Source organism: Microcaecilia unicolor, chromosome 2, assembly GCF_901765095.1.
Source record: "Microcaecilia unicolor chromosome 2, aMicUni1.1, whole genome shotgun sequence".
Classification (NCBI taxonomy): domain Eukaryota; kingdom Metazoa; phylum Chordata; class Amphibia; order Gymnophiona; family Siphonopidae; genus Microcaecilia; species Microcaecilia unicolor.
Genome location: NC_044032.1, coordinates 422,907,739 through 422,921,780, shown reverse-complemented (window position 1 = coordinate 422,921,780; position 14,042 = coordinate 422,907,739). Strand labels below are relative to the sequence as shown.

Sequence of the window (14,042 nt, the reverse complement as noted above, 5' to 3'; positions counted from 1 at the left end):
AGGTGCCCTCAGGATATGGATAATATGACAGTAGATATACCTGATTGGATCTATGCTAATGTCATGTTTACCACTGATTGGCTCATGCTAATGAGTAGCTTCTATCTTGCTAACATGGTTTTGTCTTTAGCTCGCTTGACCACAAATCTTAAGCAAGACCCTGCATCCAGCTACACCTGGCATGACTCACACATTTCTCAACTTGTTTTTCTAACTTACATTAGAGAAAATTCCATTTTGTAACAGATACGGCTTCCATTTTGTGCTGAAATCCTCCATTTTGTTTCCATATCTATTGACTTAACTTTTCCTAATTTAGCTTATTTAGGCCTCAATCCGGGCTACAAACTAGGCCATACTTTTCCAGTAAGCTCCCAGTTATGTCAGCCATCAGATTTCTGACTCAGCCAAGGTCTGTAATGGCCTGAGCTCTATGACTGGGCCCGCCACCATTCCAGTGGGGGGGGGTCTCTGGCTGTACCATAATTATACAGTGGGCACTGGCATTGAATATCCCCAGCACCAGAACACCTTCCTCCTGTCCACTTTAGAATTGGATAGTTAGTACCAATATTTGGTGGCACTGCCCAGATAAGTGCTGCTGAATATTGGTGGCTAGCCTGCTGAGCACGATGTAAGTGGGCAGGAATCCACTTAAATTGCTTTGAATATCGACTGAAAATATAAGGCAGCAGGGACTCTGAAAATTTTTTTTTTTTTTTTTTTGTAGAATATTTTTGAAAGCAGAATTGGACCTGCGATATTTAGGGAGCGATTTTCAGAGGGGGCCCCTTTTCTTTTCAAAGTGAAATGAGACCTTAGGACATAATGAGAGATTAAGTGCTAAAGGTATCACAAGTAGCCTGCCCCTCTGAGAAATAAGTACCCCTTACAGTCAGTGCTGGGCAGTAGTTAAAATAGTAGTTTAACTACATTTTAAGTTAACAACAAAAAAATCTCAGTTGTGTTTACTAATGTTACTGCTTACTAATGTACTAGCACCCCAGCTGGAGCAGTTCTCTTGTGATATAATATCTTTGGTTCTGGAGCAAGTTATTAGATAAAATGAGAAACTGCATTGTGATTGGATAAAATAAAATAAGAAATTATTCTGTGATTGGATAAAATGAGAAATTATTGGGATTGGATGGATAGGAAAGAAGGAAGTACTAGTCTGTGATTGGATAACATGAGAAACTATATTGGGGACTTTTTTGTGTGTGTGTTATGGCATAGCTAGTGTTCGTTGTTGATTTAGGAATCAGTTTACTGTTTAAATAAGCCAGAATGAATAGTTTAGTAGTGAGTGAATTTTATGAGAAACCAAGATAGAAAAGTGATAAACTGGATGAGAAATATTTTGTAGTGAACTATAAATTAGCTACAGTTCCTTGAAACACCCCAGGGTACTGCAGACTGTGCTAATTTGTTATTCTCAAACTGTGTGACTAGAAGTTCTGATTCTGTTTGCATTAACTATTGCTCAGTGCTTTAGAAGCTGTATACTGATAACAGAGAGTCCCCTGCTTAAAGTCAGAATCCCCTAAGGTATTGTAGAAACATGGAACTAATACCTAATTCAGTTCTGTGATACCATAGAGCAGTTGCTACAAAGGGTTTTGATCCCTTTTCTTCCCCTCTCTTGCTCTTTTTTTTTAATATTTGCTTCAACTGATCTTCTGTAAACAGTGTTTGAAGACTGAGCATTCCCAGGCAAAGTCATTAAGGACACCTTTGAACAAGCAGCCAGCAGTAAACAGCTTGTCCTTGGGGAGGGCCTCATGGGATGACTTGTTAACCCACAGAGGGTTCTTACAATACAACTTGTGTTTCGAGGATGGTAAAGAAGATAAGACATTCTGTGATCATGTACAGTTGCCTTGCCTTGGAGCCCTGTGCTAAAATCTTGCTCCCTAAAGTGATATGCAAATGGAATGCAAGTAGACTGAGTAAAAAACTTGTATACTAACATGGGAGAGCACACAGGTCTGCATTAGTGGCAACAATGTCTTGTACATAAAAGAAATGGTATCAGCACTTGTCAGATATCTATATAATATATCTATATATCTATAGAGAGAGAGAGAGAGAGAGAGAGAGAGAGAGAGAGAGAGAGAATACATATACTAGAATGCTATTCTGTACATAAATTACCAATGTTACATAAATTACCATGTCACGGCTCATAATGTCAGAGCCATGGCTGCCTCAGTGGCTCACTTGAAGTCAGCTTCTATTGAAGAGATTTGCAAGGCTGCAACATGGTCATCAGTTCACACATTCACATCTCACTACTGCCTTTGGCAGGATATCTGATGCGACAGTCGGTTTGGGTAGTCGGTGCTGCAGAATCTGTTCGGGGTTTAGAATCCAACTCCACCCTCCTAGGCCCTCTTCTGTTCTGTTCCAGGCTGCACTATTAGTTGTGTTTCTTTTCAGGTCAGTCTCTGTTATGTCCTCGCCGTTTCGAGGCCCAATTGACCAATGTTCTTTGTTTTGAGTAAACCTGGGGGGCTAGGGTTACCCCAATCATGAGAACAAGCAGCCTGCTTGTCCTCGGAGAAAGTGAAGATACATATGTGTAGCTGGTATTCTCCAAGGACAGCAGGATGATTGTTCTCACAAACCCACCCTCCTCCCCTTTGGAGTTGTTCAAGTTAATGTATATGTGTAATAAAGGTACTTTTTTCTGACTTGTTAAAAATTCAACAGAAATGAAGAGGTGATATTATTTTTTTTTTGGGGGGGGGGATGTGAATGTGACTTTGGAGAAATTTGACAGGTTTAAAAGAAGGAGTAGAGATGAGATTAGGAGGGGAATCATTTAAAAAGATGCCTTCAGTTATACGCTTTGGGAGATTTTTGGAGAGCACACAGTCCATTGGAGATGCAATTCACGTATTACTCTGGCAGACATAGCTCCCACTCTAGGATCAGTTTCTTCTTTGTAGACACTAAATCTGTAGGCCCATGGTCCAACTTATGTATTCATCCAATTAATATCTCTGATCATGCAATTATTACAGGAGAGGTGGGGGTAGGGAAGGGGACGATAAGAACATGGAGGGGTTAATGTCTGATTAAGTAACCCTGCTATCCAAAAGGTTATGATAGAAAAATATCGAAAATATCTGACACTAAATGATACAGGTGAAGTTTCCTTGGGATGAGTATGGGATGCTGGGAAAGCATACATGAGAGGTATATTAATTCAACTAGCCTGTCTTTTTTGCGTGAATGCAAAAAAGACAGGCTCTTGAAAGTTTAGTTTTTCTTTAAAGGGTTCATGAGAGTCGCCCCCTCACAGCTGCTTATGAAATTAATAAAAACCTTTTAACACCAGATAGATGAACTTCACATTAGTCAGAATATCTACTGCAGAGGACCAAAAGAAATTATTTAGACCATGGTAGTAAATCGGGGGAAATTATTAGCATGGCAACTGAAAAGACAACAAACTGATAATTGGGTTAATAGAATCATCTCTAAAATGGGGGAGGATAAAACTTCTCATGAATACATTACAAATGAGTTCAGATGTTTTTATGAACAATTATCTACTTCAGAACTTGTTGTAGAGTAGAAATTAAAACTATATGAGAAAGATCATGTTACATTGACTTCCCCCATATTAGAGCACGAAGTAGGCCAAGTGATCAGGATCTTCAGAGCGCCTCAACATGTATAGGAGCGGATCCAGGGAAAGAAGAAGAAAAAGCAGGGTGGATAGAGGGAATCCCACTTAATATAGGAAAGGAGGCTGTGCGCACCACATTAACAAGCAGAGCAGCCCTGGGTTCCGAAAGTGCTGCTAATACCACCCTGAAATACCCACATGGGTCAAGGTTTCAAACAGAAAAGGCCAGTAAACCTGATCAAGGGCTTTCTCTGCATCTAGGCTAGCCACAAGGAGGGAAATCATTTGCCACTGACAGTAAGTGAGGGTCAAAAGCAAGTTTCTAACACTGAGCAGAGACTCTCTCCTCCACTAATACCAACCTAGTCCCCCATGTATTATCTCTGGAAGACCCATCGCTAGCCTAGTAGCCAAAATATGAGATACAATTTTTACATCCATATTGATGGGATATCAGATGGTTAGACTTGTGTCTGTTGGAAGGCCTTCCCGGTTTGGGCAACAGTCTGATCAGAGCAGTGTTTTCTTGAGATGGAAACTGCTGGGATATAACCACGGCCTCAAAATATGCCACCAGAGGGCCAACCAATTTAAGTCTGAGCACTTTATAATGTTCTCCGGCAGGGGCAGAATTCAGTTAAAGGGCCTGAATTGCCAGCTGCTTCTCCTTGGCAGTGATAGATTCATTCAAAGCGGCCCTAAATTCAGGAGTGAAGCTAGGCATACCCGACCGTTTAAGATGGGCCTGGATACGACCCAGTGAGTCCCCCTGCAGCATAGAGCTCCCCAAAGTGGGCCATAAAAACCTCCGCTATCTCTTCCATCTTAGAAGTAATATTACCCTCTAAGGTCCTTAATAGTATGAATATTTACCGGGAGCCCCCCCCCCCCCCCATGCGTGAGTCACCTGGGATGTTTACCTGCTTTGTTACCAAACTTAACTTGTGTTTTCAATGTAAAACCAGGTGGGAAGTGCACTCATGAATGTAAGTATTCAGTGCCGTCCTGGTAGCCATTAAAGTGTCATAAGTAGTGGGAGTCAGGTGAGCAACATAGGTTTGCTTCGCAGCCTTTAAATTACATGCTGGGCAGACTTATACGGTCTGTGCCAGAGCCGGTGGTGGGAGGCGGGACTGGTGGTTGGGAGGTGGGGATAGTGCTGGGCAGACTTATATGGTCTGTGCCCGGAAAAGGACAGGTACAAATCAAGGTAAGGTATACACAAAAAGTAGCACATGTGAGTTTATCTTGTTGGGCAGACTGGATGGACCGTGCAGGTATTTTTCTACTGTCATCTACTATGTTACTCTGTTACTATGTATTCTAAGTCAATAATACCTTGTGCTAGTTGCTTTTTACGGGTGCTAACAAATGCAATGATTGCATCACCACTTTCCCTGTGGTCGAAAAATGCTCCAGGTCTGCAACATGTTGCTGGTTATACCCCTCAAAATCTTCCCATTGTTGCTGTTACTAGGGTATAAAATTCTTGGATGTGAATAAGTAAGAAGGAAATCTCCAACCAGGCCTTTGGGAAAAATAGGGATTGGCATCAAGCAATCCAAATCAGGGCATGGTCCGAGATCTCCTTCGACCCAATAGTGGCAGAAGCAACATGGGAGAACTCATCATCCCCTGATGCACGGCCCATTAATAGTGCACACTCTTTTTAGGAAGGGTTCCCATCTATAGCAAAGTGTGGGGGTGCACAGTTTTGAAAAGAATGCACAATTTTTCCCGACAGTATGCGCATGCACAAATAGTTCATATGCTCTTTCTGAAAGTCTATGCCCTCTTAACTACATTGCTCCTGTAATGAACAAATGCCAGAATATTCCCCCCAAAAATGAACATTCCTGTAAACACACAGAAAACAACATGATACAAAAAGTTTTGAGTTGTATATAGAGAATGACATGGAGACAAAGTTTGCCCCCGTCCCTGAAATCTCAAACTGCATTCCCACCCTGTCCCCACTACAATACAAAATCTCATTTGTAAAAAAAGCAAGCAATTGTGTTTTATCGAAAATCATGGAAAAAGTGCGGTGGAGTTATAAGTTTGCAGGGGCAGGATAGGGATGGGGTCAAAGCTTGTGGGGAAGGGGTTGGATGGGGACAAACTTTGTCCCCATGTCATTCTCTAGTTGTATATCCTTATAGCTTATTAGGACAACTTATCTGGACCTAAGTTCAAGTTAAGGTTGAGTGCCACAGGCTTCTCTGTGTATAAACTAGCTGTAATAATATATATACACATTGAGCCTGCAAATAGGTGGGAAAATGTGGGATACAAATGCAACAAATAAATAAATATAGTCTTCAGTACAAATTATCCTTTTTTCTACCGCAGGTGATTGTTTTCACCTTGCCTTAGAACAGACCACAAGGCCAGATATATTAAGCATTTTCCTCATTGACACAAAGTGATAGTACATCCTTCCCATAAAACATTGAACATTATGTTCTCTTTCAAGGATTTTACTATGTGCACCTTCTCTTAAATAGTTGAATTAAAGTAATCGTGCTGCAAACTGGAACCCCAAGAGCCTAATAAAATGACAGAGTTAAGTCCCCAGCTGTGCTGGACAATGGCTTTCACTTCAAGAGTTGCATTATACATCTCATACCAGCAAAGTTTAGTAATGCGTGCATAAAGCACCTACCACTGAAACAGCAGCACAAGCTTCTTGTTCAGCAGAGATTCACACTTTGTTTATGCTGGTAAAAAGAGAGGTTTCAGCTAGCATTCAACCTCTGCTGTATCAAATCTCTTATTCCCACCTTCTATATCAGCAGCTTGGTGTATTAATAGGAGTTAGGCATGCCCCCAGACAGGATACATGGGTCCTGCCAGCTCATTCTTTTTCAGACCATCTGTGCTAAATGTATCTCTGTGCTAGTTTTAAACTGGGCAACAGCGGTGGGGGAAAGGTTCATTTACTGGAACAGTTTTGAACTGTATTAGCTTCAGAGCGGCAGTAAGGGTATTAGATGGCTTTTCTGCAAAGCCTCTGGCTATTTAAGAATTGTAACATTGCAGAAAGGCAGTTGAAAAAAAATGATATCCAGTAGGACTTGGCTATGCTCAGCTGTATTTTGTTTACCTCTGTGGATATAGTATGTGAATGAACTTTCATGTCCTTATTCATCTTTATTTGTATTTGAGTTTATGAATTGCATCTCATTTCCTCCACGGTATATTCACTGAAAACCCATATGTCCATTGCAGCCAGAGTATCAGTATGACACCCCTGCATAACATTTGTTTGATTCCCTAGAACTCCCTAATTATAGGGGAAATGGGGTCTCTCACTCACTACCTATGAAGAATTGTGGTAATAATGTGAATAATCTGTAGCTATTTCACTATTGTAGTAATCCAGGCTAGATATCAGTAGGGATTCCTTTTTTTTTTTTTTAATATCTCTTCTCCAGGCATTTGGGGAATCCAGAGCTGTTCTGGTCAAGTAGTGGGGTTTTCCCACTACCATGTAAATGGGGGGGGGGGGGGGGGGGGGGGGTAATTGACACCTTGAGAGTTGTTTGAGAGTCAGTGTGCTCCCAACAGAAAATGGACCAGGTGGAGATCTTTGGGGAAGGCAGGCCTGCCTCACAGAACAGTGTACAGCAGCCCATGGCCGTGCACTTGAGGGGAGTGGTCCTTCATAGCTTCTGTGTGCAGGGACTGTCTGTGAGTTGAGGCTGTTTAGGTCTGGTGGGCGCAGTCATTCACTGGTTAGGCTACAGAAGGTGGCTGGCAGCAGACTCGCATCCCAGGGGGGAGGGGGAGCAGTATGTGTAGAGATCACATAGGAGTTGCAGACCACTTAGGTGCTGCTGCCAGTTTCTGCACATGATGGCCATTTTGCTCTGTCTGTTCACATGCATTTTTCTGTGTTGGGCAGTGCCGTCATAACAACATAAGCATGGCCATACTGGGACATACTGAAGGTCCATCAAGCACCAATATCCTGTTTCAAACAGTGGCCAATCCAGGTCACAAGTACCTAGCAAGATCCCAGAACAGTAAAACAGATTTTATGCTGCTTATCCTAGAAATAAGCAGTGGATTTTCCCCAAGTCCATCTAAATAATGGCTTATGGACTTTTCTTTTAGGAAATTACCCAAACCTTTTTTTTAAACCCTGCTAATCTAACTGCTTCTACACGTTGAGTGAAGACTGCCTAATAGATTCATTGCATTCCTCCTAGTCCTAGTATTTTTGGAAATGGTAAACAAGCAATTCAAATGTACCCATTCCACTCCACTCAGTATTTTATAGACCTTTATCATATCTCCTCTCAGCCCTTTCTTCTCCAAGCTGAAGAGCCCCACTATCAATGTACAGAATTGTGAAAAATAAATGCCATAATCACTAGGTCCGTGTCTTAAATAACAGTCTTGTATTATTTTTTGAACCAGCTCTTCTCTCCAGCTTTTTTGGGACTTCCAGATCTTTACTTAATGACATAGAAGTACTTGTGAGCCATTAGTCACAAGTACCTCTATCTTTGATTTCCCTAGCTACCTCAGCCTAGCCATCATAGTGATAGCCCTCCCCTCAAAATGTAGAAACATGGTACTTAATCTGGTCCTCAGGTGTCACTGTTAAGCTATTCCTGAGAATTGCATGTTTCTTTTGCAGCATTCTTGGCCAGCTCTGGAATGTATCCAGGTCCCAGCATTGCCATTAAGCCACTGGGTTTGGGCCAGTCTTAAGTTTGGGATTTTTCTGCAACAGTGGTGTAATCAACCATTTGTTTTTTGAGGAGCCAGGGCTAGTGCAGTCATCTTGTTCAAAATTCAGATTTGACTTTATTGCTTAGAGGAATCAGTACGATACCTAAACATGGAAAGCGTGAAAGTTTTCCTTTTGTGGATTTTTGGTAAATGTGTATATTTGGGGATTCAGAAACTATCCAATGAGAAATTTGAGTTTTCCATTAATAACCCCCTCTCACCACCAAAAAAAAAAAAAATCATCCCCCTCTCATGATCCAGTGATGTCATAGAGCAGCTGCCATCGTGGCAAGATGACATCATTAGAGTGGTACATGTTGTGAGAGAGCTAAGGAGGAGGCCTTAGCAGCAACAAAATAGTTCCGAGAAGATATCAACTTTGAGAATGACCAAAAGTTCACATAGGATAATGTTTTCCTTCATTGTACAAGATTCCCTGCATCTGTATTGTGTATATTAGCTCAATGCAAATCTATAATGTTTTGTGCAGCATCAAATTGCATAACAGACACTACAGCATTCAGTAACAAGAGCACATTTGGAAAGAAATGCCATAGTTAATTATATAGCCTGGTGAGAATATAATTATGAAATGGAACAGGATCCAGGAAGAGCAACTGTCAAGTGTCTTGTTCATTCCTTGAAGCTAAACACACATACACACACATTGATTGCTTAGCAACAGGATTTCAAGGGTACTCACCAAGTATGAATCCTTCTATTAAGTCCGAGATAAGGATGGTGCTTTAATAACAATAAGAATGTATGTTGGGGTCAGGGATGGGAGAGGTGCAGTATGTGCTGCTGTTAGGGGAGCTGGAAGGCTGTGATAGGGTCAGGGAAGAGAGGATGCTGGGGAATTGAGAGAAGGGGAGTATGTGACCACGGGGGATGATGTGGAAATTGAGAGAATACGTTGGATATGAGGGAGATAGAAAGTTGTATAACAATTTTCAATTTTAAATTATAAAAGGCAAGTAAAAAGTAGAATACTTAAAAATATGCTGATGTTCACAGATTTTCATACCCTCCAAAATCATCTAATTAACGTGAAAAACACTTACATTGACAATTTATAAATCCCAAGAATCAGAAGCCCTATGTATATTGGCCACTGGACAATTTCTGCAGAATGCGTGCTGGTAGTTTATAAAGATACTAGACTTTGAGCCCGTAAAAACGGGCTATTATAGGAAGGGGGGTTGAAAGGCCCGCCCCCACCGCCGAGTTCGCCGCTGCCCCTCCCCCTCCCCCTCCGAGTTCGCGCCCCCCCCCACCGAGCCGTCACCACCCACCTTCCACCCGGCCGGGCCCTCGCTCCGCTATTGAAACAGCGAGGGTCCGGGAACGCAGCACTGAGCTCTGCTGAGCTGCCGACGTCGGCCTTCGTTCTTCTTCTCTGCCTGTCCCGCCCTCATGTGACGTAACGTCGTCGAGGGAGGGACAGAGGCAGAGAAGAAAAAGGAAGGGCGATGTCGGCAGCTCAGCAGAGCTCAGTGCTGCGTTCCCGGACCCTCGCTGTTTCAATAGTGGAGCGAGGGCCCGACCGGGTAGAAGGTGGGTGGCGGCGGCGACTCGGGTGGGGGGAGCGTTAGACGGCGGTGTCCCTCCCTCAGCAATGCGCAGTACAGACCCTCTGTGTTCCGCCCCCCGTCATCATGTATTGACATGGGGGCAGGGCAGAGAAGGTCTGTACTGCGCATTTGCGAGTGAGTACGGTCACTCGCCGTTTATATGTTTGATGTGGAGGGGTATTTTCAAAAAATGTCCAAGTCAGAATGGAGGGGTATTTTCTAACGAATGTCCAAGTCAGAATTGGAACTTCCATTACGTCCCAAGGATCAGACAGTTGGGTTTTGACCATCTGCCAGCTGGTGGAGATAGAGAACTCTAATGAGTTGTGTATCGTAAGCTCGTGCACTTAGCAACCAAGCCAGTATTCTCTATCTCCAGCAGGCAGAATAGCAGCTCCTGTGTGCTGTGGTGACTTCTGTATGGCCTCCTGTCCTGCTTGCAGGTTCAGGGTTCAGTTGAGTTTGGGGTTGAGAATATCCTGTGCCTCAGGTGTAAACCTAGTGGTCTAGGTCCCTCCCTGCTCCCCTGTTGCCACTTTCTACCTCTTTATCTCAGTCTTCCCTTCTCTTTTTCTCCTGCCTCTATCATAAAAAACCCCCAAAACAAAAAATAGCCACCGAGGTTCTTTTTGAGAACGCTTGTGCTGTGGGAAGATTGTGGGGCTTCAATGCCTTGAAGGTCACAAGACTGGCTTTTTTCTGTTAGTATATTTATTATTCTCTAAGTCTGAGCCTATTAAGCCTTGTGCGCCTGGGAGGGTAAGTCTCGGCTACTGGTTCCTGCACTGTTTGTTTTACTTCTGTGGACATGCTGCTTTTGCCTACTTTGGCTGTCAGCAGTCCATCTCTGGGAGTTCAATCCGGCTCTGCTCCGATGGTGGTTTTGACAGGCTTAGCACCAACAGGTCCTGCGCTCTGTGAGGCTTTGGAAGGCGTTTTGCTCACGGGTTCCTCACCCGCTACTGTATCCTGGGATGTTGATTTTGGGGGGTAGAAGTCTCTGACCTGCCGTTTTTCACCTGAATTTGTTCTTTTATTACATCAGGCCTTTTTATTAAAGTCAGCTCAAAATGCCTCTCCTTCTTCCCGTCATGTTGCTTTTGAGGAGCAGCTTCCTAAGAAACGAAAACTTTGTTTCACAGGATTTGGAGAATGTTCCTTGGGATTCAGAGGAGGTTTTATCTGTGTATTTTGACTGCCCTATTTCTGATGATGACCACCCTGACTTGGACATTTTAGACAAACAATTTATTCACCATATTACTTAAAATAAGACCGACATGGCTGCATTTCGCCCTCTTAAAGGGCTGCGTCAGGGGCTAGCATTTGACAACCCAGTGGTGCAAAAGAGGAGTTGTTTTAGTCTAGTAGGTGGAATTGGTTTTACTGCACCACTGGGTTGTCAAATGCTAGCCCCTGACACAGCCCTTTATAAGGGTGAAATGCGGCCGTGTCGGGCTTATTTTAAGTAATGTGGTGAATAAATTGTTTTTCTCAACATTGCTATTAGCGATTCGCATCTTTTTTTTCTATTCCATGCTGGATCTTGTGAATCGCCTGCCTATTTGTTTTCTTTGACATTTTAGAGGCAAATGGAGGTGATGATCCTGCTATATCTAGGCTGTTTTTGAGAGTGGAGTTACCGCTGTTGATCACAAAATCTATGGAGTCTAAACATTTCTTCCTCTGCTTCTCAGTCCTCTGGTCCTGCTCCATCTATTATGTCACATACTAAGAGACCTCCTGTATCGTTCCATATTCATGAGGCTATGCAGGAGCTGCTCAGTGGGAGACCCCTGTTTCCAACCTCCAGGTGGCTCGCGCTATGTCCAAATTATATCCCCTTCTGCCGTCTGATTTAGAGCAGTTTGCTCAGCGTAAGCTAGATACAGTTATTACGGCAGTTACTAAACGTACCACTATCCCTGTTGAACGTAGCACTGCATTAAAGGATATGCATGAAATTAAGCTTGAGGCTTCCTTGATGCTTGCCTTTTAACTAGCTGCGTTAAATTCTCAGGCAACAATTTCTTCTTCTTTTGTAGCCAGGGTTTCTTTATCATAGATTCAACTGTTGTTCACGTTGGACTTACCTCCAGACTTTCTCCCTACTCTAGAGGTGGGGTTGTCCTATTTGTCAGACACTCTTTATGATATTCTCCAAGCATCAACTAATGATATGGCCTTGGCTGTTTTGGCGCAACACTGGCTATGGTTGAGGCATTGGGCCGCTGATGTGCCATCCAAATCTTGTCTGGCGAAGTTGCCTTTTCGGGGGAAACTACTCTTTGGTGCAGATTTGAAGAAGATTATTAAAAACCTACTACCTGAGGACAAGCTTAAGCCTCTTCAGGCGAGTAAGTCTCGTTTTTGAGAAATGCGGATGTATAGACCAGGGAAGGCTAGTGCTTCCACTCAAAAACCTCACTTTCCTTAGACTCTGTCTTCCTTTCAAAGAGGCAAAAAGCCCTTTTCCGATTCCACAAGAACCTCTCCCTCTTCACAGTCCTCGCAATGATGGGGTCAAGGTTCACTTCTTGTACGTAGACATAGGTGGGCATCTTTCTCGCTTTCACAAGGAGTGGACCGTTATTATTGCCAACCAATGGGTTCTTGATATTATTCTCCATGGCTACAAGCTAGAATTTTCAGTGCCACTCGCAGATCTTTTCCTTCTGGCAATTCTGCAAAGAGTCAGGCAGTGCTAACTGCCTTAGCCTCTTTAAGGCAACTGAGGGGCCATTCAGCATCCGTTCCTACGTCAGAGAGGGGCATGGGTCAATATTCCATCTATTTAGTCGTCTCAAAGAAAGAAGACTCTTTTTGCCCAGTTCTGGATCTCAGAGGGGTGAACAAGTCTCTCAGAGTTCTGCATTTCCGCACTTCCGCATAGAGACTCTTTGTTCTGTCATAGCCTCGGTCCAGCCAGGTGAGTTTCTTACCTCATTGGACCTCAAGGAGGTTTATTTTCATATCTCAATTTGGCCTCCTCAGATGAATTCTCTGGTTTGCAATCCTGAGAGATCATTTTCAATTCAAGACCATGCCTTTTGGCCTTGCCACTGTACCTCACACATTTTCAAAAGTTATGGTAGTGGTGGCAGCCTTTCTGCGCCGGCAAGGGATCCAAGTATATCCTTACCTGGACAATTGGCTAATTTGGGCGCCACCTTATCAAGAGAACCTTCGCAGTACACAGACAGTCCTGTCTCTTATTGGGTGATGAATTACAGCAAGAGTCATCTTACCCCCACACAGTCCCTGGAATTTCTGGGAGTATACTTCAGTACCAAGGTGGGAAAGGTTTTCATGCCTCAGTATTGTCATCTCAAGATCAGACAGCAAATTCTCAGGCTTCTCTCTCTTCCTTGCCCATGGCTGTGGGATTACACTCAGGTTCTCAGTGTTTTGACAGCAATTTTGAATGTTGTGCCATGGGCAAAGTTCCACATGCAGCCCCTGCAGTTGTCCCTGTTGAGCTGCTGCCATGGATGCCTCAAGCCAGATGGAGTCTGACTTGGTGGCTTCTCCTTGCGCACACTCAGGCGGGTTGTCATTACAGACTCCCAGTTGTTTTTTTCTCACCTCCGAGGCCAGCCTCTTCGAATGGGGAGCCCATTATCTCCACCACTCTGCACAGGGCCACTGGTTGACAGTGGAGGTTTTCTGGTCATCAACAGATTGGAACTTCAAGTTGTGTGGAAAGCCACTAGTCTTTGTGCCTCTTCTTTGCGGGAGGCTGGTGCACGTGCTGTCGGACAATGTCACAGCTGTGTCTTCAACAGACAAGGGAGAACAAAGATTGTTTCTCTAGTCCAGGAGGCACGTCTTCTTTTTCGATGACTTCAGCATCTTGCATATCAGGTTCACTGGACCTGGGGGAATGACAACTGCCAAATACTGCATTTCACCTCATTTCCACACAGTGGGGACTTCCAGTTCTGGACCTTATGGCATCCAGATTCAATGCGCAAGTACTCAGATTCTACAGCCACTTCAGGGAGCAAGACTCCCAAGGAATGCATGCACTGGTACAGCCTTGGCCGTTAGACAGCCTCCTTTATGTGTTTTCTCTATAGCCTCTTGTA

General features: G+C 43.5%; 1 protein-coding gene across 5 annotated transcripts in view; it reads left to right on the top strand.

Moving 5' to 3' along the window:
- The window catches only part of PPP3CA (protein phosphatase 3 catalytic subunit alpha), a 743,055-nt gene that overhangs the window by 355,223 nt on the left and 373,790 nt on the right, over positions 1-14,042 (top strand). The window lies entirely within an intron of this gene.